Raw genomic sequence first — 27,156 nt, forward strand, 5'->3', positions numbered from 1 at the left:
GGTCAAACAGGTAAAAAGTTTTTACAGAAAGCTAGTCCAGCCAAAGTTGTAAAAGACATTTTGAAAGCTGAGATATTGGGAAGATAAGACTGAAAACATCTGTAAACTGACCTGGGCTTAGACTTCCTATTATTAATACAGTTAATCCTGAGCTCTCTTGTGCACCTTCAACAACAGATTGCAGATAGCTCACTCTGTTCACGTCAAGAAACACCTTACATTTGGCAGTCTCAAATTCCATTTAATCCTGGACTGAGTCTGGCCTGGAAAGGATTTTTACAGGTCCACCGACAGCTACCAGCTGACGTGTGTTAGCTACACACAGTTATCGCACTGTACCAGGATACCATTAGTACTGTAAATGGCTGCTGAGGTGGCTGAGAGAAACTGACTTCTCTGCTTGAACCAGACTCTTTCGCCCAGCCTCCACATCTCTATTAGGACCCTTCAACCACTCTAAATACCTTTAAAATATTTGCTTACAAAAATCTTGACATCTGTCAAGCCTCCGTGTCAGTGCCAAAGACACAGACACACTTTTGTTCGGAGCTCTGGTTTCATGCCCTCCCTTCATTCACTTGAATTCGCTCTGACCCGACGGTTTGGCAAGGCTGATACTAAATGAGATAAATTCTGGGAAGTGGCTCAGGAGTAAACATGTCTCGGCCTAATGGCAGAGTTCACACCCTGATCTGCACTTGAATGAGAGGGAGCTGTGTTCAGGATGAGAGCTGGTTATTGGAAGCACACAAATACATACATCAACTGGATCAGTCAGGAAGAGAAAAGCTATAGATAAGTATCAGACTGAGTGCTATAAATTTGTTTGATCAAACCTGTGAGAGATCTTTGTGTGTGTGTGTGTGTGTGTGTGTGTGTGTGTGTGTGTGCATGCATGTTGTGAAATCAGACATCTGGTCTTATGGCCTCTCTACTCTCCATCCACATAGCACAACAGGTCACTATTTACTACCCCTCCAACGGCCATAAAACACACATGCCTGAGTGTGTCTGTGTGTAATCATCTCTTCCTTCTCTTCCTTTTCCCCCTCTGCTTCCTTTTTTCCTACAGAGCCAAAGTTCAAAAGATTTTTATCACTGGGGCAAATGGGAGAACTCCTGTTTGCCTCTTTCTCTCTCTTTAATCACTTCTTCATGTACTCTTCCCCTCTGTTTGCTCAGTCTCCAGAGAATTCCCTGACAGAGATATCCCCAGGTGCTCCTCAGGTCCTGTTAAGATGGTGACAGCATTTAGAGTTTCAGAAGGAACCTAGTGCCAATAAATCAATAAGAAATACACTACAGCTTATGATAAGCAGGCTTTCAACTCACTTACAAGTGTGTAAGTGTGCTTATGTAAGTGGCTAAATGTCACGGACATCTGTGTTGTCTAGTTATGCCAGGATCTGTTTTTATTATTTACACTGATCAGTGTGTAAAATATCTTTTTGGTAACGGGGAATCCTTTGCTGTGCATGATAATTCCAAAACAGCTCCATGCGTCTCCACACAATTTAACGCAAATTTAAGTACTAAAAACATTTAAAATATATAGCAAACAGGACAAGCACTTATGTAAGCATACAGCTCTTTTTGCCACCTTTCCAGGTAGGTCTGACCACAACCTGCTGCACCTCAACCCCTGCTATGTGCCTCTGTTGAAAAGTCAGCCTTAGATCACAAAGACAGTTTGCACTGCCTCTTCAAGGCAGGAATTTCATGCCCTTATGACGCCTCACTGTTCTGTATTAAAGGTATAATCGCGGAATGGCATCGGAGGTCGTAACAGTGCTGAAACAATGTCTGTATAAACGGGACAGCAAGCAGGGCAGGGTCATGGGCTGCACGAGCAGCAGTTAGCAGCTAAATCGAAGAAAAAGAGCAGCTGCCAAAAATGTCTGCAAATTGGGAAAACAATGATATTCAGGGGCTCCTTACACTTGGAGCAGAGGACAAGATCAGCCACCACATAACAGGGATGGTAAATGATGATGGTAAATGTTATTGCCATGTTAATTCCATTGTTATTGTTTATAAGGCACTGCTGAGGTGTATATTTTATGTCACACTAGAGGCTGATGCTGTTGAGTTATATGTCACACCCTTCATGCCTCTTTTGCTGCTGCGATGCCGGCATGCTGCCTAAGGCCTTGATCACATAGAAAGTGTTTAAGCAGCGGGAGGTGGCTTCTTGTAATTGTTTTTTTTTTAAAGATTATTTTTTGGGCATTTTTGCCTTTTATTGTATAGGACAGAGTGAAGGGGAGGTGAGAGAGAGAGCAGGGGGTGACATGCAGAAATGGTCGCAAGCCAGAGTCAAACCTGTGACCGCTGCGGCTACCGATGGCAATCTTGTAATTGTTTTTAACGAAAATTAAGCTTTTTGCTGCTGTTTTTGCTTTGCTACACACCTCGCGTTTCTGAGCTCTGGACGCCTGGCATTTCTGCTGGAGCGCTCTGAAAAGACTTCAGCGCCGAGCAGAAAAGCACTCCACATCATCTCCACTTTTTTCCCATTGTTCAATTAGATGATTTGAGAGGCAGGCCTTCTGCAGTGGTCACGACAACAAGTTTACAGTTGGTAAACAATGCAGGAAAAACTGGTGGTGCTCATTTGCTCAGCAGGCTGTAGTTAGTATTCATTTCTGTTATGGTAGGCCCGACCAACGACACCAGGTTGTCAAACTGCCCCCGAGTTATCCTAAAATATGCCATCAACGACCATCCCTGAGGCGAAGCTCCTGGACCAACTGGTGGTACTCCCCATGATCCACCCTCTTTATTAGGGTCTCATGTACCCACACAGATCTCCGTTTCCCTGTGCCCAACACACTATTTGCTGACAGCCTCTCACCCTCAACTGGAGCTAGAGCACGTACCCTCTGCCTGTCCATTTTAGGAAGTTACTAATTGCTGTAAAATAAGTAACATAAATAAATAAACGGTAGATTGATTACACAGGAACTTTAAGGTAAGGAAGTGATAGGGTGGTTACCTGGCAGCAATAAAAAGGCACAGTAAGTGTTTTTTTTTTTTATTTAACAAAAACAGAAACAAAAAAAAAAAAAAAAAGGCGGTGTTGTGAGCCTCGCAATTTGCAACCTGCAAAACGCTTTCTGTGTTATCAGGGCCTAAAATCACACACTAGGGTAGAATGAAGCCACCGTTTGGTTCTGTGTAAAAATGTAAAGGCAGCACAAAGAAGTACCTTTGTAGTGGCTCTATAGCGTGATTTCTGTGTAAAAAGGGCTAGTGACGAGTTGGCCACATCCACGACAACACATTTTCATTAGGAAAAAGAGGTTTTGATACAAAAAAGGGTCTCTGTACACACAAGAATTTTAGCATTGTTTCAGAAATAATCTTCATCTATACAAACACATCTGAATATGCATATCATATGACCATTCACATACACTGGCCATGCGCGTGCCAGTGTTAACAGGAAGCAGATAGTCTACTCTGCAGCTGGTTGCTTAGTTTCAGAAAATACCATGGAGATGGCAGACCAGAGATTTCTTTGCTTGGATTGACAACAAGGTGGAACTTTAACTCCAAATAACACATCAGTATAAGGCAGTCAGAATGGTGGAAAACAGATTGGAAGTCACTGCAAAGCAAATATGGCAACATATGAGTACTGTACTGGGAGCATTATCCATTGCCAGAGAAGGTCATGGCAGCTGGAAATAAGTACCCACACAAGAGGGATAAAATCGCAGAATCGCAGTAGACCTAGTTTAATGTTTTGGCTGATGATATACTGTACCGTACATTAGCTGTCACTGTCAGTCACATGTGCTTCACCTAACATTTTAACATTTTCAAATGCAAATAACTTAGCAATTTGGATAAACAGAAAATAAGCACTTTCTTTTTCTGAGACACACAAAAAATTCTATTTTAACATTGTCCGTTGGTCCAAGGTGTTAATTAAGAGCTCTGAGACCCCCAAACTGACTTTAAAAACAGCAAAATGGTGTGGTCACAGATATTTTGGAGCCCACACCAGTGACTCCGCACCACCACAGCAGTAATTCACTAAAACACACGAACAGCCATAGAGCTGGTCTCTAATGCCTGTGTTATTCTGATATATGAGCAGATCTCTTGTTACTACTTTGTTATCTCCCAGCAGGAAGTAAAGCAAATGCCTCTGGCCCAGCCCCTGCTTGTGTTCCCACAATGCCTTGTTTTCAGTCCAAACAGATGCCTGTGTAGGTATCACTATGTTGAAGCTAAAGCCACGTCCTCCCTGCTGCAGACTTTGAAGTCAGCATCAGAGGTGTGAAACAGTGACATTGTGGTTATCCTCTTTTTGAACCCGGTGGTGGATGCCACTTCTGTTGTGTTTATTTGTATGAAGAAATGACTTTAAGTTTGTATAGTAAAGTGAGTTCTTTAAAACATCTCTGCTGTTAAGAGCGGCCATGTTTCTTTCTGGATGAACAATAGTGTGCTTTACATAAAACTGACAAAAGACTGAAGACACTTTTCAGAGGTGCTTTCCTCACGCAGGACCAGAACTGCATGTGAGAACTGAAACCTTTCCCAGCGGACAAAAGTCAGTCCTATCAGCTCACATTGGCAGTGATGGAAATGTGACACCCAGGTGGAATTGTCGTCCCTTTTCCAGCGCTATACAATGACACGCTGCCACAAAATACCATCCGTCTCTGTCCAAGTAACACTCAAATGTCGTTTGAGATTAGTCTACACACTGAATAAGATATATAATAAAAGAAGTAACCACTGTAACATTTTCACTGGCCTTCATGCTGCTTTATTGTTTATTAACCCTGTTTTCCAGCATGTTTGTGACACTGAACATGACACGCCAGTAAAAAAAACAAAACAAACGGCTCTAGTTTACTGGCACTGGGAAAGGATTCTGTCTGAGACAGGGTATAATACAGGTAATAAATAATCAAGTTAAAATGTATGTCAGTATTGGAAAATAGTTCATCATGAATCCATCAACACATCTCAAATTCAGTATGACAACTGTGACCATTCCATTTGTTTTTACTGTCTCTCTTCAATGACATACACTTTAAGTAATGAGAGGATTTTCAAGCGTTTTTTGATAAATAAAAAAATTCAACTGTATCATGTAAACTGCATGTTTCTATTTCCTCATCTTGAAAAAAAAATGTGATGGAGCATTGTTCCTGTGCACTCTGGCAGAACTACACTCCTGCTCTTGCTCGACAAGGACTCAATGCACAAGCCTGCAATTTCTAAATATCAAACTCTCACTCCCTCTGCATCACTGGTGAAGAGGAAATACAATAAGAACTGGACAGAGCAGTGAATGACATCAACCCCGCCTAAATTTAAGAGTCTGTCTGCAGAGCAAACGCTAAACGGATCTACAGTCTAGGGAACTGTCCATATGGGTTACTTTTGGTTCTAAAGGTATTTTACCGAAAGTTTTTGTTGGAAACACAGCTTAAGTCTGTCTGTTCACTAGAACATTCAGAATGTGTACCAACATGCGTCTTGAGTGAACTCTAGTGATGATCTCACTTAACCACTCTATTTGCCAATAAACACGTACATCATTTCCATTTCCAAACATGTTTGTAAGTGGCATGAGGTCTGAGGTCTGCACACTTCAGTGCCAATTTATTGGTTTGCCTCAAGGGAGAGTCTGCCTGCAGACACACACACACACACACACACACACACAGTGACAGGGCTAACAGTAAGAAGTACTCACAACTTCTTTTTTTTTTTTTCTGAAGTAAGACTATTAACAGTAAAACTATCAAAACCACATAGTACAAGTCCTGCTTTCAAATTTTTACTTAAAAGTCCAGTGTGTAGGATTTCGTGGAATCTAGTGGTGAGGTTGTAGATTGATTATAACGTAATGAAAACATACTGTAATTATGAATATTAAATCCATCTCTGCCAATAGATGCCCTAATCCTTCAGTTTTCCATGAAGTTGAAGTACACGGTAATTAAGAAGTATACTATTGAGTTGCATTTTTTTTTTTTTGCTGTGGATATTTTGCAGTACAATCAGTTAGAATAGCAGGATAATGAAATATTTTTCATATCTAAACATCATAAGAAATCAATAGTTGTTTGAAGCATAGGTGTATTATTCAGGACACAAAGAAGTGTAGTGCTGGGTGTGAAGTAGTCTGGATGAGCGGTTCGTTAGAGAGTAGCAAGCAGCAATACCACAGGCCAAACAACTGGCCTGATCCTAACAGGCATGTGTTTTTTGAAATGGCACTGCGCTGGTGGTGTCAAAGCCAAAGATCTCGGGTCATTTCTCTTGACATTTTAGACAGACTGAAAGTTCCGACCCATTCCTGGACAAATATATTTATTATATTTGTCATTTTTAAGCAGCATAGAATAAAACAGTGTGTGAAAGACACATACCTGGTGGCCCATTACTCCATAACATAAAGTAACAAATACTTGTCAACCTCTCAGGTGTTACAGTTTTGATAGTAAAATGTTTGTCATATACACCCTCCATCATGTTTAAAATGTACTATACAAGTAATGCCACAAACAAACTATAGTATGTTGTTACATACAATACAACATACTTTACTATCCTTTAAAATCAAATTAAGAGAGCATATTTGGCAACAGTTTATAAGAAGGGTGCAAAACATATGCTCAACTAATGCATGACTCCTGATCATATAATGCATGGATGAATGCAGTATGCACATCACATGTTAGGTTTTATATACATTTTACAGAATGTGTTAAATGTGCTTCACTGTAAAATTCCCCAAAACAACAAGTGTTTCTTTGAAAACAAATTCCCGTGTTCCTGGGCTTTAAAGCTTAGAAAGGTAAACTTTCACAAAACTTGTAACTGAGAAACATCATTGAAGTTAATGCCAAGTCTAACTTGGCAATGAAATATGGTGCCAGCAGTGTAATGGAGAATGCATTCCTGTGCAAACATGTGAACTCTAAAACAGATGTTTTTATTTATGCACCTCTGGCATCAGAGAAACAATAACTTTTGTTTGTCTCATTTATATGCTTTGCTCTTTTTTATATGCTTTGCTCTGGTTTTATATCCCTTTCTGTGCACAGATTGGATTACTCACACCCACTACTGGGCAAGTGAATAGACACATTCCTAGCTGTAGCCCTGGGCACTGGTCTGCAGCAGCTCCCTCCTCTACACAGGTCCAAAGAGCCTTGGAAGTACCCACCTAAACTCAGCGCTAACTTCTTGCTGTCATTCTGCTGTATATTGACTCTAGAATATTTGAATAAATGTTTTTACATTAGCAACAAGAAAAATACTAAAATAAAAGTATTATACATACGTTATTCTTTTAAATTTAAATCGCAGCACTGATGGCTAAGGGTGACGTATGATCACAGCTTTCAGCATCAAATTATGATTCTACATGCGAATAGAGAAAAGGTCAATAAAGCACAGACCACATAAAATAAATAGCTGTGGTTACACTAGTTAAACCTGGACTAGATTAACACCAAGAGCTCAAAGACTGTTTAAAAGCGTTTCACAGAGTTTCATGAATCTCAAATGGGGTTTAAAACAGTCTTAAGGCTTTAATTATACCTGCTGAACAACTAAATGTGGTGTTACAGCAGAGAAAACATTTTTATCTAAGTTTCCCTTTAACTCCTGAATCAGAAGCTCTTATTGAGAGGCCAAATTCAGCCTCCAGTTTAGATCCAAATCCCTGAGTATGAGCTGGCAATATTCAGATAGCTATTGTACATCAGCTGTTTGGGGCTAATAAACCCACATGGTCAAATTGCATGAATAACACAAGGTAAATTTTTGGGTTGGGTTGTATGTGAACACAACTTAAGGTCATGTTCAGACTGACAGTTGAACTGCAAAAACATAGTTCCAGCCAGGGTGTTGCTGTAAAAAAAAGAAAAAAGGTATGCCTGGCTTAACTTTTGCCACAAACCGGTCCAATGTCATCCATTAAATGCATGCATGTGCACATTCCTGGTACAATACCTTGCAGTGTGCATTTAATTTACTTTTTAACCTTGCAAGCCAAGCAAATTTTTGCTGCTGTGCACTATCAATAAAATAGCTGTGCTCTGTCTTAGCTGCCTGGAAGGACAACAGAAGTGAAAATCAGCATTATTATATTATATATCAATTATTATATTTTTTATGTGTTTGAAGACTTTTGTTCACCTTCTGACTGATATTTTTCATTCTAGCTTCTGTGTCTAAGCCCCTTGTTCAGTGTTTCTTTGTCTTCAGTATCTGGGCGTCTTTGCTAGTGACGCTAACTTTCTCGCTAGACTTTGTGACTTTTCAGATCCTCTTAGGGACTTAATTTCTTTAAAGCGACCAGAGACAAATTTAGAGACTTATTCAGAAAATCAGGAAAAAGAGAGAAATACACTCACTGGTCACTTTATTAGGTACACCTTACTAGTACCAGGTTGGACCCCCTTTTGCCTTCAGAACTGCCTTAATTCTTCATGGCATAGATTCATCAAGGTGCTGGAAACATTCCTCAGAGATTCTGGTCCATATTGACATGACAGCATTACTCAGTTGCTGCAGATTTGTCGGCTGTTCCACCACATCCCAAAGGTGCTCTATTGGACTGAGATCTGTTGACTGTGGAGGCCATTGGAGTACAGTGAACTCATTGTCATTTCAAGAAACCAGTTTGAAATGATTTGAGCTTTGTGACATGTTGCATTACTCTGTTGGAAGTAGTCATCAGAAGATGGACACACTGTGGTCATAAAGGGATGGGCATGGTCATCAACAATACTCAAGTAGGCTGTGGTGTTTAAACAATGCTCAGTTGGTACTAAGGGGCCCACATTCCCCTGCACCATTACACCACCACCACCAGCCTGAACCGTTGATACGAGGCAGGATGGATCCATGCTTTCATGTTGTCGAGTCTAATCAGACCAGGCAACATTTTTCCAATGTTCTATTGTCCAGTTTTGGTGAGCCCTTGTGAATTGTAGCCTCAGTCTCCTGTTCTTAGCTGACAGGAGTGGCATCTGGTGTGGTCTTCTGCTGCTGAAGCCCATCTGCTTCAAGATTCGATGCATTGTTCATTCAGAGATGGTCTTCTGCATACCCTGGTTGTAACGAGTGGTTATTTGAGATAATGTTGCTTTTCTTTCATCTTGAGCCAGTCTGATATTCTCCTCTGACCTCTGACATCAACAAGGCATTTTTACCCAAAGAACTGCTGCTCACTGGATATTTGCTCTTTTTTCAAACCATCCTCTGTAAACCCTAGAGATGGTTATGCATGAAAATCCCAGTAGATCAACAGTTTCTGAAATACCCGCCAGCCCGTCTGGCACCAACAACCATGCTATGTTCAAAGTCACTTAAATCACCTTTCTTCCCCATTCTTATGCTCGGTTTGAACTTCAGCAGGTTGTCTTGACCATGTCTACATGCCTAAATGCATTGAGTGGCTGCCAGGTGATTGGCTGATTAGGTATTTGTGTAAACGAGCAGTTAAGCAAGTGTACAAAATAAAGTGGTCGGTGAGTGTATTTTGCAATATAATTTATATTGCATTTAATTCCCATGCATGCTGCTCAGAGTAATCGCAATCATAGACTGTATAAAAATAATGGATGTAGTCACCGATCTTGGCAGTGCCTGACTCCGCCCAACTCCCGGACAATCAAAGATGGGCAAAGAGGCGGGCCAAAGGAAGCCTGGTTGCCTAAACACGCCCACCTCGCTTGACGCTGCTAAGCTAAGCTAAGGCTAACAAGCTAGGCTAACAAGCTACGAGGCTAACAAGCTACGCTACTTTGGCAAGCCCTGGCAAGCCCTGTGGTGTCGGCTGCTCCCGCTTGGTGCCAGCTCCCTCACGAAACTTGAGGTAAGTTGAGTTTACCTGAAACTAACGTTATACAACAAATCTTGAAACAATGATTCAGCTGTTATTCAGATTACACAATCTTAAAAAACACTTCAACATTTTTAAATATAGAACGCTAACCTTAATTATAGTAATGTGACATTGATAAAAGTCGAAGGGGATTGAAATGTATCTGTAACGTTAACGTTACTGTTATCAACAGTGCATTGCGAGATTATCATCTAGGACATGATAAAGAAATGTAGAAATTGTGAAAGAAAGGCAGTGTTATACTTGTTACAAGATGTTAATTTCTTTCAGTACATCACCGGTGTTGAGGTCATGGCCACTTGTTAACGTTACGTCTCCACCACGTCTGCTACACACAGCAGAAACTCTAAGTACCAGTTTTGGCTACTTGACTTTAGACAGCTAATATTACATTGTCTTCCAAGGACAAAAAGAAAGCATTTAAAAGACTGTCATCTACATTTTGAGGTGTTGCTCCCTGTTTTATTTTATCCTACAGATGTGACATAATACTATTGCCAACAAAAAGAAGTGATTAACCCTTTATAGTTAACTTTCTGTTTTTAATTACCTAAAGCATTTATTACACTCATTTTACTTTCATATGCACAGTGTGGATCATTGGTGACAGTTATGTCCAGTGTGGTGTCCAGAGAGCTGCAGAGACCCTGGGAAGCACCCTCAGCATGCCGGGTGTCCGTGTCTGCTGGTTTGGTTGGGGTGGACTGCAGTGGAGAGGCCTTTTCTCCTTCTTTTCCCACTCCCTGCGAGGAAGAGCAGCACCAGATGTCCTCTTCATCCACTATGGCGGCAATGACATGGGAAAGGTCAGCAGTGTCAAGAAGCTGGTCAGCATGATGAAGGAGGACCTGCACCAGCTTCACCTCCAGTATCCTGGCATTAAGATAATATTTTCTTCATTGGCCCAAAGGTGCAGGTGGGAGGCTGGTGGCAATCCAGCAAAGATTGATAAGGCCAGGAATGTGTTTACAGTGTTATGGCTACATTTGTTCATAGTTTAAATGGTGCAATAATTGAGCACCCTCACATCAGACACATTCATCTCACACTTAGGAGAAATTATATGTTTTTAAGTAAATTAGTTAATTGTCTTAAAGACCATCTCCAAACGCAGTGAACTGCTTACAGTTGGCAGTGTCACTGCTTTTGAATTTGGCCTTTAGGACACATTTTGTTAGGCCTGAACATAGCCCAGGCTGTCATTGCCAATGTTGAGTTTTTGATATTCATCTATAACTTGTTTAAAGTTTCAATAAATTCTATTTACATTTGCACTCCTTTTGTCTTTGTTACTGACTGAATGTTGTATTTCACAATCAAATCTGACTGTCAATTGAAAGGGCGAACAAATCATACACTACAGATAAAACATAACATTGTCACTGACAAAAAATTAAGCAGTCCATTTCTGTGTGGGCCTGATTATTTTAACTTTGTACTTGAAGATAACTAAGCACCTTACACCCAGCAGCAGAGCCTGAGAAGATTTTGGAGAATAACCTTTGTTTGCTGCTCTGTTAGAAGTCTAGTTTTAACACAGAAGAATGTGACTGGATAAAAGGGTTCAAAGTGAAAAACAAAGAATTAGCTGGACACAATAGTTTTGAAGCCCCCAAGGAGGTATCACTTGTTCGCTATGTTGCCAACTCTGAGAGGGTTTTCCTCAGGCAAAGGTATTGTGACGTTTTTATAGTGAGGCAAACAGAAAGATAATCAGCCAATTATGTGTTACGTTTATTTGGCCTCACTATATAAGCCTCAATACCGAGCAATACCCACAGAACCTTCTCATATGTCACAACGTCACAAATAAATAATACCTCCTAATGGACTTTAAACTGTTCAGTGTGCAGATATTTCCTTGTTTTTCACAAAAGGAGAAGAGTTTCTCAGTGAATTTTCTTCATTTGTCTTAAAGAAATGTTCAAACAAAACCAGCACATAACATCAGCTTTTCATTTTTTTACATTCTGCTAAGATAAATGCAAACTTGGGTAAATGTTAAGACATAAATGGAAACATTAAGATACCATTAATAACTATTATATTTTGTTAATGGTTTAAATCATCACTATATTTCCAGTCATCACAGGAAACTGATGAATGACAACTTTTAAAAAATTAGCTTTTACTCTAAAGTAAATTTTGTCTGATCCATTTTATATAGCAAAAGTTATAACCATTACACAAACAGTTTAACAAAATAGAGTCAAAGCTTGCATTCATGAAAACATCCATATTAAAAGGTTACAAAAAGTACACATGAAATAAATGAAAAGATTTATAACAGTAATTATAAAACCTATGGATTAGGACCCAGTGTCATAATTTGCAAAATCTTAATTTCTTGTGAAACAACCTCTTTACTGTGGAGTAAACATCACATTGGCCGAGGCGTTGTAACTTTCCTCAAGTGTCCTACATGAGAGAAAGATGACAGGTTAAAAACACAGGTAGAAAACACTGACTACAGCCTGTCTTGGTTAAAAGCCCACTCACCACCAAAATGATCTTATTGCTGAGTAAATGGCTGTCATTCATAAAATAGTTTTGTGTTTAAGTTCTGTAGATATTCGACTTTATATTTGAATGTGATTTTAAATTTAACAGTGTACTACCAAGACAAATGGAGTATGAATGTACAGTATGCAATTCATCCACATTAAAATAACTGTTGCTAACAAAGGGAAACTGAACTGTTATCAAAGCTCACTGCCACTGTGGAATCATGCTATGTTTGGCTGTCTCATTATGAGAATATTTTATTCCATTGGTTCTTCACAGACTATGTGTGGGGAAAAAGGCAGTAATTCTCACTTTGATAAAGGGTCTTTGCATAAAAGGCACTAAAATGTTAAAGTTGGTAAATACATGTCATGTTCCTTGATTGATAAAATCTTCATTTGGCCTTTTGCATCAGGGGAACAATAAAATGCACTGGTGTGTCAGTGATTTCACCTTATCAGGAATAGTACAGAGCAAGCCGTGCCCTAATCGAGTACTTAGTAATGTATGACAATTAGTAATTTATGTAATGCATTTAAATATATTATGGACAATAATACATCATTTTAAACTAATAAGTTTCTTGACTCTTTGTGAGGTACTGTATAAAAAAGGTGTCTTTATCCTGGAGTCAGTGCTCAAGTGATGACTCTCAGTGTTCACTGCACAGATGGGAAGTCTTGTTTGGAGTCCAGTTCTGTCTCCTCGTGTTGAGTGTCCACTGGTCCAGTCTCTCTGGGTCACCTAGAGGAAAACTTTACACAGACAAATAGATATTAAAAGTAATATATGTGTTAGCTACCTACTTCACAGACACCTTTACATGCAAACAATACAACTTAAATTACTTCAGTGTTGAGAATCATAATCAATTTATTTTAGCAAAACAAAAAGGTGGTGGCCATCACAGTCCCCATATTCTGTCTGTGCATTATCTAATGTTGTGTAACTACACGCCTACAGGCTTATACCATACACTAATCTTAATATTTTATATGTGACAGTCAAATGTCACATTAGTTTTTTTAATCACGTTACACACCTTATTGTAATTTCACACAGTTCGCCACTTTATAATTTACATACACAAGTATAGCCTTAATGTTACGTTAACGTTACACTGCTCATATGACAACGTTAATATTGCATCACGTTAGCTAACTAACGTGGTGGACCTTTATTTTCAAACCTCACACAGCCTCAGCCTTTTGTTCAAAATATTCTCTCCCTAAATGCCTAAATCATAACACTTCTCTGTCAGGCTCTGACTTTGATGCATCCCCGGACTGGCGTCTTGCTCGAAGGCTAACCGTTAGCTGGCTGGTTAGCTAGTTAACGAGCTAAGCTTGTGTTGTATCATAGTGTCTGTGGCTCTGTAACTTGATGTGGATGTTGTTGCTGTGATACAGGTCGCACTTGAAAATGAGACCTCCAGTATCAACGTGATTTTACATGTATTAAATAAAGGCTTAATAATATAATAATAAGCTGACAAGTTAGGTGGTGACCGCAGACACCGATACACGCTGCTGACAAGCTAGATGGTGACCGTAGTGACCGCAGACACCGATACCCGCTAATTAGTGCTAACATATAAACATAAATAAAATAATGCTAGAATTTCCGAATTTCACTTACCGAAAAACCTGGAGCACATACTTCTTGGACGGTCTGTTGGTATAATTAATCGAACAGCAAGACATATTACTCCAATATTTGCCTGAAAAAATATCCAAAAGGCACAAACACGGCTGAGAGGACAGGTTCAATGCCTTGAACATGGGCACGAATTGGCTGAGTTGACGCCGAGCAGACGGCCGAGTCTGAGCTCAGCTCCGCCGAGCTCCACACAGCAGAGCCAGCGGCTAGTTAGCATGCTAGTTAGCCACCGGTGATGGTGCGACCTGTCACTCAAAGTGACCACGCCCTTAATTATGCACAATTTCAAACCTTAATAACATTTAAACGGAAGAGTTAGAAAAAAATTCAAAAAATTGAGGAGAAATGAGCAACATCAGGAACCAAGTTTACATGTTCCCCATGTAGCTACATGTAGCAGCATAGGTTACGTAATGCCTGTAGCAGATGGCCATATAAAGAAAGCTGTCACACTATGACATCATACTGTAACCAGAGTGATAAAAACTGTAGGAAATGGAATATTCAGAATTTTAGTAAAGTTTTTGCTCACTGGTTTTATTTCTGCATATGTTTCTAGTGTCTACATATATGACACTATAGCCACATTTAATATGAACATCCAACAGTGTAACACTATACAACACAAGACATGAAAAAAGCACGATACGTCTCCTTTAACACAGGTATGATTTATAGTAAGTGGATTAAAACACGTGGGTAAAAGCACTGGCACATTTTTTAATGAGGGAAGTTAGTAAGGGATAATGGCTTATATCTGGATTCATCTAATTAGAGCACTTATAAACAAACATTGACTTCATTCATTACATTCCTTGTCCCACCCACTGTGTCAGCTTAGAGCAGGGATGCTGCATGAAACCTGAGGCTGATTGGACTATCCACTTGGTCTGGACTTGTTAATGCGCAGAAATCCCAGGGTTTATTCAGCTGGACCAGCTGGAAGATGACCTGCAATAACACAGGGATCCATTACTCTGGCCTTCACCCCCCTTGCCTATCCAATCTAATAAGATACAGACTGTTACCAGTCAGCTGGTCATTGCCACAGGGTGCCAGCTTCACACTGAGGTAAAAAGTCTGAGTACTGCATTAATTAAAAGCTGTGTGTTTTGATTCCTGGCACTGACAAGAGGATGGATTCCAGCTGTTAGTTGGCCACTGGAGGAGGGCAGGTATTATATCTATGGTACTAATCACTGCCTAACGGAAAGGCACTGAACCTGAAACTGTGTGGTTCCTTTTCAAATGAGTTTCATCCCTTTATCCCTCTAGGTTACATTTCCCAATATTCTACAATGCATGCTAAGATTTTTCTGCATAAATACAAAAGTGAGGATGATAAACTTGAAAGTGGAGAGGACAGATGAATAAGAAGACGTGGATGTGATAAACCTGTTTGTGGCAGCATGTTTCTGAGAGGTTCATTTGTCCTGGACTTACGTCATGTGAATGTCAAGTGATTGATGGGAGGCTGAGCATCAAATGATGCAGCACTGACATAATATAACTTGGCGCAATGAAATCAGGATCAAATGGAAAGTAGGACAAACACAAGTGAACTTCATATTTACAGTGATAGATCATTGTATTTCATGAAGTGTGTTTTTCAAAACCTGGGAACCACACAAATCTGTCAGCTCATGTTTACTTGCTCTGGCAGATTTGTGTGTTACCCTTACCGTTCAGACAGATTTCCAGTTGACCTGGCCTATTTTGGGCCAGTCACAAACTTCCCCTTATCTGATATGAGATGATTTTGATATTGTGACTGACAACTTGCAGAGCCTTTGTGCTTAAGGCAAAATGTGTGATCACATCACTTTTGGCTTGTGCATCCTTGCACCAAGGATATTACAGTTAGCATAAACCTAGCCTTATAGAAGTGCTGTTATTTTAAAAAACAGCTGCAGCTGAGTATTTTACAAATTCTGATGGCAAAATGGCAACACTGTTTCATAGACATATTGATGCTACACCATCACAGCTCATCTCTGCACACTGTTTGTTTATATTTGCCCGTGGAGATAGACTGCAACATGTCATACTCTGAAAACAACACCCTTGTTAATGTCACAACTATTTCATTGAATCACCACTTAAGATCATCATGTAAGCTAACAAAGATCAAAACTTTACCTTACATAGCTTTGTCAGCTTCAATCTCTACAGTTTGTCTGGCCAAAATTAACGAAATGCTTGCTGCACGTTGACATTACTCCTTTTCGACAGTCATGTGCTGGCTTGACTTGGCTTCGTTTGGTTTGGTTTGGGCCATCAGCCCAGCATGGCAGGGATTTGTATTTCCATTACAACAGGGCTTCCTGCTTGAAGGTGTGTCTTAAACTGATCATGGCTTGTCTTGAGTGATGATGTTAAAAGCAGTGGGCTGATCCATGACTAGAGTCCCCTGTTATTTTTGCTGCATGAGTTTTTCCACAGCTGGGAAGGTAAAAGAAGTCTACCTGTTGGAGGTGAGCTGTTTGCTGAGGTGCAGTAAGAGCCTGTTGTCTACAGCTCTTCATCTAACATCTCACTGTGGCTGTTTCTGCTTTACTCTTCCACTATTATTAGACTTGCCTTTATTGAAGAAAAGCTGCAAAACGAAGTTCTGCTAATTCAGTGAGAAACACATTTTATTTCCTTTAGATTCTTCACAATAAAAGTCCTCCATTATTTTGTTATGTGAAGCAGCAAAATAAGGAAATATTGAGTTTTTGAGCAGCAACTTCACACAACGTCTAATATGGCAGATGGTGAACATGAAACAGTAAGATAAAAACAGATCTCTCAAGTAAAAACAGAACGCAGGAGAGAAACTAAACTCCAAACCACAGAGATTCAGTTAGAGGCTACAAAAGTACTGAGAGCTAAACACAGAGAGATTTTAAAAACACCTTTCTCCCTGGATTCCTGCACACAGAGGTGAGTTCAGTATGGTAACACATGTATGTTTAAGGGAGAGAAGCAGGGTTGCTGGGCATGGCTGTGGTTGGCGAGACGTCACTCCAACATGCTTGAGGACAGGTGGCGATGCTTGGCATGGCACGGCATGTCTAAAATTATAATGGACATAGATATTGGCGTGGCCAAAAGTGACAGTGGAAAAGGCCCAACGGAGTGTCAGGATCAAACAATTTTCCTTTATATTCCTGCTGGTGCCTCATGTCTTATTGCTTAAAAAAGCTCAGTTTTTCGGTTCGGCAGCTTGTAAGAACTTTTATTGGGTGAAGGTCCCTCCTTATCATTAACATTTGCCAAAAAAACACACAAATACCTAAAAGCTGCTTTGTAGTGGAATGCACAACCAACATGATAAAGAATCCGTAACTGAGTCACTTGAGCGCAATGATTGTTTTCTCCTCCGGTGGGGGCAGGACTTGAATGTGCTCTGTCTATTGCTCAGTGCTATGTCCAGTTTCGTTGCTCTGGTTGTAGGTCTATCCAATTGTGTCCAGGGGTTTTTTGGTCTTCACCCACGGATAATGCCCCTCAGAAACTGAAAATGAACACAGCGATTCAAGACTAATTTGCATTTGTGATTTGGTCTGAGAATGCGAGGCTATGCTTTTCATGTTGTGTAAGAATAAATGACAGTATTCTTGAATCTATCTTTATGTGATTCTTATGTGTCATAGACATTCTAGAATCAATCTTTATGTGATTGTAATGTGTCACAGAGATTCTAGAATCTGTCTTTATGTGATTCTTATGTGTCATAGACATTCTAGAATCTATCTTTATGTGATTCTTATGTGTCATAGACATTCTAGAATCAATCTTTATTGGATTCTAATGTGTCACAGAGATTCTAGAATCTGTCTTTATGTGATTTTTATGTCATAGACATTCTAGAATCTATCTTTATGTGATTCGTATGTGTCATAGACATTCTAGAATCTATCTTTATGTGATTCTAATGAGTCAGATATTTCAGAATCTATCTTTGGGATTCTAATGAGTCAGAAATTCTAGAATCTCGCTTTATGTGATTCTAATGTGTCATAGAGATTCTAGAATCTATCTTTATGTGATTCTAATGTGTTATAGACATTCTAAAATCTGTCTTGATGTGATTCTAATGTGTCATAGACATTCTAGAATTAATCTTTATTGGATTCAAATGTGTCACAGAGATTCTAGAATCTGTCTTTATGTGATTCTTATGTCATAGACATTATAGTATCATCTGTATGTGATTCATATGTGTCATAGACATTCTAGATTCTATCTTTGTCATTCTAATGCGTCAGACATTTCAAAATCTATCTTTGTGATTCTAATGAGTCAGAGATTCTAGAATCTATCTTTATGTGATTCTACTGTGTTATAGACATTCTCGAATCTATCTTTACGTGATTCTTATGTGTCATAGACATTCTAGGATCTATCTTTATGTGATTCTTATGTGTCATAGACATTCTAGATTCTATCTTTATATGATTCTGTGTCATAGACATTCCAGAATTCATCTTTATGTGATTCTAATGTTATAGACATTCTAGATTCTATCTTTATGTGATTCCTATGTGTCTGTCTTTTACTGAAAACAGCATTGGACTACTGGGCAGTAGGGCTGTAGTCAACCAAAGAAAATCTTGGTCGACTAAAGTCACACATAATCTTCAACTAATCAATTACTTATGGGGAAAAAAAAAATCTGCACATTATTTTTATTTCTGCGGTGGTGTGTCTGTGTCACTCTGCAGTTACACCTCCAAAACACTTTCCATATATTCCAACTTTCATTTGATATATTCCAACTTTCATTCTATATATTCCAACTTTCATTCGATATATTCCAACTTTCATTCCACGTATTTCAACTTTCATTCATATATTCCAACTTTCGTTCTATATATTCCAACTTTCATTCTATATATTCCAACTTTCATTCCATATATTCCAACTTTCATTCTATATATTCCAACTTTCTTTCCATGTATTCCAACTTTCATTCCATATATTCCAACTTTCATTCCATGTATTCCAACTTTCATTCCATATTTTCCAACTTTCATTCCATATATTCCAACTATCATTCTATATATTCCAACTTTCATTCTATATATTCCAACTTTCGTTCTATACATTCCAACTTTCATTCCATATATTCAACTTTTGTTCTATATATTCCAACTTTCCTTCCATATATTCCAACTTTCCTTCTATATATTCGAATTTTCATTCTATATATTCCAACTTTCATTCCATATATTCCAACTTTCATTCTATACATTCCAGCTTTCATTCCATGTATTCCAAATTTTATTCCATATATTCCAACTTTCATTCTATTTTTTCCAACTTTCATTCTATATATTCCAACTTTCATTCCATGTATTCCAACTTTCATTCTATAAATTCCAACTTTCATTCCATGTATTCCAGCTTTCATTCTATATATTCCAACTTTCATTCTATATATTCCAGCTTCCATTCCATGTATTCCGACTTTCATTCCATATATTCCAACTTTCATTCTATACATTCCGAATTTCATTCCATGTATTCCAACTTTCATTCCATGTATTCCAACTTACGTACTATATATTTCAACTTTCATTCCACATATTCCAACTTTCATTCCATGTATTCCAACTTTCATTCTATACATTCCAACTTTCATTCCATATATTCCAACTTTCATTCCATGTATTCCAACTTTCATTCCATATATTCCAACTTTCATTCCATGTATTCCAACTGTTGTAATATATATTCCAACTTTCATTCATATGTTCCAACTTTCGTACTATATATTCCAACTTTCATTCTGTAAATTCCAACTTTCATTCCGTATATTCCAATTTTCATTCTATCTATTCCAACTTTCATTCCATATATTCCGACTTTCATTCCATGTATTCCAACTTTCGTACTATATATTCCAACTTTCATTCTGTAAATTCCAACTTTCATTCCATGTATTCCAACTGTTGTAATATATATTCCAACTTTCATTTATATATTCCAACTTTTGTTCTATATATTCCAACTTTCATTCTATAAAATCAAACTTTCATTCCATGTATTCCAACTTTCATTCTATATATTCCAACTTTCATTCCATATATTCCAACTTTCATTCCATGTATTCCAACTTTCTTTCCATATATTCCAACTTTCATTCCATGTATTCCAACTGTTGTAATATATATTCCAACTTTCATTCATATGTTCCAACTTTCGTACTATATATTCCAACTTTCATTCTGTAAATTCCAACTTTCATTCCATATATTCCAACTTTCATTCTACATATTCCAACTTTCGTACTATATATTCCAACTTTCATTCTATATATTCCAACTTTCATTCTATATATTCCAACTTTCATTCCATGTAGTCCAACTTTCATTCCATATATTCCAACTTTCATTCCATGTATTCCAACTGTTGTAATATATATTCCAACTTTCATTCCATATATTCCAACTTTCGTTCTATATATTCCAACTTTCATTCTGTAAATTCCAACTTTCATTCCATGTATTCCAACTTCATATATTCATTCATTCATTCATTCATTCATATATTCTATCTTTATGTGATTCTTATGTGTCATAGACATTCTAGAATCTATCTTTATGTGATTCTTATGTGTCATAGATATTCTAGAATCAATCTTTATGGGATTCTAATGTTTCACAGAGATTCTAGAATCTGTCTTTATGTGGTTCTTTTGTCATAGACATTCTAGAATTCATCTGTATGTGATTCGTATGTGTTATAGCGATTCTAGAATCTATCTTTATGTGATTCTAATGAGTCAGACATTTCAGAATCTATCTTTGGGATTCTAATGAGTCAGAGATCCTAGAATCTATCTTTATGTGATTCTAATGAGTCAGACATTTCAGAATCTATCTTTGGGATTCTAATGAGTCAGAGATCCTAGAATCTATCTTTATGTGATTCTGATGTCATAGATATTCTAGAATCTATCTTTATGTGATTCTTATGTGTCATAGACATTCTAGAATCAATCTTTATGTGATTCTAATGTGTCACAGAGATTCTCGAATCAATCCTTATGTGATTCTAATGTGTCACAGAGATTCTCGAATCTGTCTTTATGTGATTCTTATGTCATAGACATTCTAGAATCTTTCTTTGTGTGATTCATATGTGTCATATACATCATAGAATCATCTGTATGTGATTCGTATGTGTCATAGACATTCTAGATTCTAGATTCTATCTTTGTGATTCTAATGAGTCAGACATTTCAGAACATATCTTTATGTGATTCTTTTGAGTCATAGGTTCTAGAATCTATCTTTATTTGATTATAAACATTCTAGAATCTTTCTTTATGTGATTCCTACATGTCATAGACATTCTAGTGCCTTTCTTTATGTGATTCTTATGTGTCAAAGAAATTATAGAATCATCTGTATGTGATTCGTATGTGTCAGACATTCTAGATTCTATCTTTGTGATTCTAATGGGTCAGACATTTCAGAATCTATCTTTGTGATTCTACTGAGTCAGAGATTCTAGAATCTATCTTTTTGTGATTCTAATGTGTCATACACATTCTCGAATCTATCTTTATGTGATTCTTATGTGTCATAGACATTCTCGAATCTATCTTTATGTGATTCTGTGTCATAGACATTCCAGAAAGTCTCTTTATGTGTTTCTAATGTCATAGACATTCTAGATTCTATCTTTATGTGATTCTAAGGAGTCATAGACATTCTAGAATCTACCTTTATGTGATTCTAATGTGTCATAGACATTCTAGAATCTATCTTCATGTGATTTGTATATCTGATAAACATTCTAGAATCTATTTTCATGTGATTCGTATGTGTCATAGACAGTATAGAATCATCTGTATGTGATTCGTATGTGTCATAGACATTCTAGATTCTATCTTTGTGATTCTAATGAGTCAGACATTTCAGAATATCTCTTTGTGATCCTAATGAGTCATAGATTCTAGAATCTTTCTTTAAGTGATTCTAATGTGTCATAGACATTCTAGAATCTATCTTTATGTGATTCTTATGTGTCATAGACATTCTAGGTTCTATCTTTATATGATTCTGTGTCATAGACATTCCAGAATTTATCTTTATGTGATTCTATTGTCATAGACATTCTAGATTCTATCTTTATGTGATTCTTATGTGTCTGTCTTCTACTGAAAACAGTATTGGACTACTGGGCAGTAGGGCTGTAGTCAACCAAAGAAAATCTTGGTCGTCTAAAGTCACACATAATCTTCAACTAATCGATTAGTCGTGGCGAAAAAAAAAATCTGCACATTATTTTTATTTCTGTGGTGGTGTGTCTGTGTCACTCTGCAGTTACACCTCCAAAACACTAGTCGGCGGTGGAGGACTGTGTCAAGTGCTGTAAAGTTTAGTTGATTCAAAACACACATTAAATATGGCTAAATAGAGACGATTTCAAACACAAGTACGTAAATTGGCTTCATTATAAATTGCAGCATTCACAGCCAAACACTTGTCTTTATCTGGACACATTTCCCCCACCAATACAACATGTTAACATTAGCACAAGTCTATGGCATTTTACATTGTATAAATTAGCCTGGCGTCTAGCATTCTTTCCCTCTTCTCATATGACACCAGGGACAACAGCAACACTTACAACTCACAACATTCACCGACAAAACAACTGTCTTATACTAAACGCGTTTTCCAAGCAAATACATCATGCTAACGTTATTAGCGCCAGCCTATGGCATTTTACATTGTATACATTAGCCTAGCAAAGAGCGGAGATTTCCTCTGCTCATATGAAGCCCAGATAAATCCCGAAGTATAAATCCCTGAAGGATAAATCACACACTAGATTTAAAATGCTATTTTAGTGGAGGCTTTACTGTCTTCACAATTTGTTTCTTATCTGTGAAATACAAGTAAATACAAGCTTCGTTTCCACTGAGGGGAATGCTGTCAGTATACAGAACAGACAGGAGGTCTGCATGAGTGTTAGGGTGGGCAAGTTCAACTTTCTGTCAACAACCCCGTTTTACAGGTAACTTAGCCTGTCCCGCAGGAAATAACAGATTAATCCTGGAAAGCTACTGATGTGCATTTTTCTCATTATGAAAGTAACACGACCAGGAGAGTGCAGCCCTACTGAGCAGACATCAGCAAGTGTTAATATTAACACTTGCTGATGTAAGGGGACATCTTCAGTTATTGTCATGAATATAATTACTTTCAAATAATGTTTCAGTTCAACATTTGGTATGATTCATGTCATGTGAGACCTTTATTCCGCTTTACTTTAGAGGAAGTTAGCTGCTGATGCCCACAGAACAACCTTGCACTGACAATAAGGCAATGACAAATCATGCTGGCAGAAAAAATGCCATGACCATGGCTTGAAGTTTTCTGGCCATGCCATTATACAAAGTCAGAGCTAAATGCATGGGGTCCGCAGTATTTGCCCGATAATCCAGGGGTGCATAATGTAAAAAGGTTGAAGATGTATGTTATATATGCAATGATACTTTGAAAGATTCATGGTTAAATCTGTGTTAAACCTAGTAGGCTGGACAACAGCAATTTGAAGCCAAAGTTGGCTTGAACGAGGTCAAAATATCACAACAGCAAATATTAGCTATCATTAGAAGTTTTGGGTATTTTATTTTGAAAATGAAATGGTGGCAACAGAACAAGAATGTCTCCAAATATAATCTTGGCTCTGTCAGTGCCTGTCAGTTCCCTTAATGTACACACTGATATCAAATAATCCACAGAGCGTCCTTCTAAGGACCCATGTACACTGGACATGCATGTACCGGAGTAAATAGGAGGCAGATTGTCTACTCTAGCAAAAAGTAAAACCAGAGATTTCAATGAGGTAGAATTTAAATCAAAGTAACATGAGTATAATGCAGTTGAGGTGATGGAAAACAGATTGGGAGTCGTTACAAAGCAAATACAGTGACATATCACAGCAGTACCTGGAGCATTATCCATCGCTGGAGTGAGCCATGGCAATGGGAAAGGAGTGCCAACATTAGAAGGATGAAATCACAATAGGTATGTAGGCTTAGCTACAATATTTTGGCTTAACACAGTATCACTGATGAGGGGTCCATGTCATTGGTTCGACAGCCCATTGGTTCGACATCCCATTAGTCCGACTGTCTGCGGTGCTGAAAGGCTCGCGGCGGGCGTATGGTGCACCGCGCCTGGCTTGAGGCGGAGCAGGCTCACAGCTTATGTGTTTGTCACTTTCTTTTCCATTTTAACCCACACCATGATCTTTTCCTGACCCTAACCAAGTGGTTTTTGTGCCTAAACCTAATCAGACCTTAACCACAGGGCATCATGATGATTTCGGAACGGACTTTGGAACAATGAGTTTAATATGGTTGGAACAATGGGATGTCGAACCAATGGGCAGTTCCCCTGATGGACCCAATTTTGAGGCAAACGTGGGTGTCTGCATCATCATTTCTAAAAGTCTGTTTTTTCCTGTCCAAACCAAAATGCAACCCTGCAGTTATCAAACTAAAACTAAATCAGCAGCATTTTCAATTGTCCCTGTTTTCGGGGGTTCCAAAATGCCAGGAGTAGAGTTTGCGCCAAGTGTAAACATGGCAATAGATAATGCATTTTAAAACAAAAACATAGTGTGGATGCTGCCTAAATGTAAATATTTTTAACATGATATCAAGGGTGGCAACAGTGCAACTGAAAAAGAATGCAAATAGACCAAGCACAAGGAAATCCAACACACTCCGACCTCGTCGCATATTGACATTTTGGTCATAGAATTTCCTCGTCGACATACGACTTACAAGGTACCCTGGGTGCATTAGTTGTTGTTACACTTTGTATACAGTCTCTTTCAAAATGAATGCACTATGTTGTTAGGACACCCCGAATTGCTGTTTTTCACATGTGGTTATGTTGGCCACCACACGCACCAGGTTGGGTTTAGCAAAAACACGTGGCAAGGTTTAGGAAAAGAACAGGGTTTAGCTTTACACTGACAAGGGAAGCAAACACCACCCTCTTGAGTGAAAATTGTCAGACCCATCCACCACCACTTCTGCCTGCCCTACTTGGACTTTTGCCCCCCCCCCCCCTTAACTTACATTGCTGTCACGCCCAATTCCCCGTGATGCTGCCGGATGCCATTACACAATAATGGCAACCGGCCATGTATCACGCAAGACGTGAGAGGACGGTGTTTTTTTGGCTGTGTCTGACACTGGAAGTCACTGCCCAAGCGCCAGTACTTGACGACTTCGGAGTGAGACCGCGTTGGCAAATGAAGAAAAGAACTTCACCACGTTAACATCACATATGCCGCATTAAGAGAAAAAAAGCTAATTAGGAGCAATTTGTCATCACATGCAATGTAAAGAAACATGTTGCTCATATAAAAATACAAGCAAACAGAGATGCACTGCATATTAGGCTACACAACATAATGGAAAGTTTCAGAACCTCTTAAAATTGACAAATTTCCTCTGAACTGATTCTCATTACATGTTATCATAGTGAAACCTGAGCTTTATGAACTTAAAACATTTGAGTACGTAGAAAAACTCAAACCATGCTAAAATTGTTCTTTACTCTTCCTACACTCAACAGAACAAGAGAGTTTTTTCAGAAATGGATTTGATCTCTGTGCTGGGTAAGGGTAAAGCACAGTTGTTTTTCAGTGTTGCTGAACGTTATTGTGGTTGGCACCCTGATGAATTGGAATCTCTGGAGTGACGCTGTAAGCAGATATGTCTGAATATATGTCTGTGTCTATGGACATGTGAGAAACAGAAACAATGAGTCACATTTTACCATGTTGTTGTGGTTTTTTAGCATTTAATGTAATGTGTGATAATCAAAGACAGCCTATTGACAATCGAGAGAGAATTCCTGTGTCCTGTTCTTAAAACAACATGCTGTCAGTGTCTTCACCCAACATAGTTGAGCAACAGGCCTCAGAACAGCAGGAGGGAAGGAGGGAGGAGGAAACTTCAAAAGTCCAGCATGTTTACAGAGAGTCCCTGTTTCCCCTCCAGTGTCGACGAGCCCATACACACACACACACACACACACACACAAGGACAAGAAGAGGGGAGGGGAGGGGAGGCGTGGTTGTTGGGGTCCATCTATCAACTTCCTGCAGCTCCTCCTCACACATTCTTCTTCGCTTCTTCTGTTTCATATAGGTTTCCATTTACTGTCAAGAAAAACCTTAAACAGTGAAAACAAGGGGAAAACGGCATTAATTTCAGCCAACTAAACATTTCTGTTATTCCAGTCCAAGTATTCTCTCTCTCTCTCTTGCTCTCTCTCTCTCTCTCTCTCTCACTCTCACACACACACACACACACACACACACACACCAGTCAGTCAAATTTTCTTCCATTAACACTGTCTCAATTCTCACCTTTCATTTCACACCCTGATCTTTCAGAGCACTTCTCCAAGCGTCAAAGAACACTCAAGGTTTGCATTTGATGGAATGCAACAACCAAGGGGGAAAGAAAATATTTCAACACAGTTTGGCTCAACTGAGCCCAAACAAGTTCTAATACCAAAGGGGATGAGGATGAGTTTAAATCAACACGGTAACCTTACTGGGTTACCTTGGTCCGAGGGCACGCTGGATCACACACTGGAGATGATGGAGTGTGCTTCACAGTTTAAAGAAGGAGGTAGACTCTTGTGCATGGAATCAGGCTGCACTGACTGTAGGAGTTTTAAACTGACTGATTCAGACAGAGTGAGAAATGATCACAATGTGTGTGAAGTCCTCTTTGAAAAGCGCATGAAATTATTGTTTACATAACACACAATATAATAAGGGATTTCTGTTGTCTCTTTCCAGAAATACGAACAAAGATGTCTTCTTCATTTACCTTTTGTCATCACACTACAATGCAACCTGACACAAAACAACCCAAGAGCTTGTACATTAGTATGTGGTGGATACCTCGGCACTTCACCTTTTAATAACACTGTGCTTAATGTTTGGTTAGGTTTAGGCACAAAAACCACTTTGTTATGTTTAGGAAAACATCATGTTTTGGCTTTTAATATTCAGCAAGGATGTTTCGGTAAAAAATGACCACTTGTCAGGCCTCTATT

The 27,156-nt window shown here is 38.6% G+C and overlaps 1 protein-coding gene across 1 annotated transcript in view; it reads left to right on the forward strand.

Annotated features, from left to right (window-relative positions):
• dapp1 (dual adaptor of phosphotyrosine and 3-phosphoinositides) overlaps nucleotides 1–24,196 on the forward strand; it is a 579,028-nt gene extending 554,832 nt beyond the window's left edge. The window contains exon 10 of the transcript XR_013493325.1: nucleotides 24,142–24,196. The gene's annotated coding sequence lies outside the window, so the exon portion shown is untranslated. The remainder of the gene's footprint in view (nucleotides 1–24,141) is intronic.
• Nucleotides 24,197–27,156: the final 2,960 nt, after the last annotated feature.

The sequence above is a fragment of the Epinephelus lanceolatus genome, chromosome 15 (genome assembly GCF_041903045.1).
Source record: "Epinephelus lanceolatus isolate andai-2023 chromosome 15, ASM4190304v1, whole genome shotgun sequence".
Lineage (NCBI taxonomy): Eukaryota > Metazoa > Chordata > Actinopteri > Perciformes > Serranidae > Epinephelus > Epinephelus lanceolatus.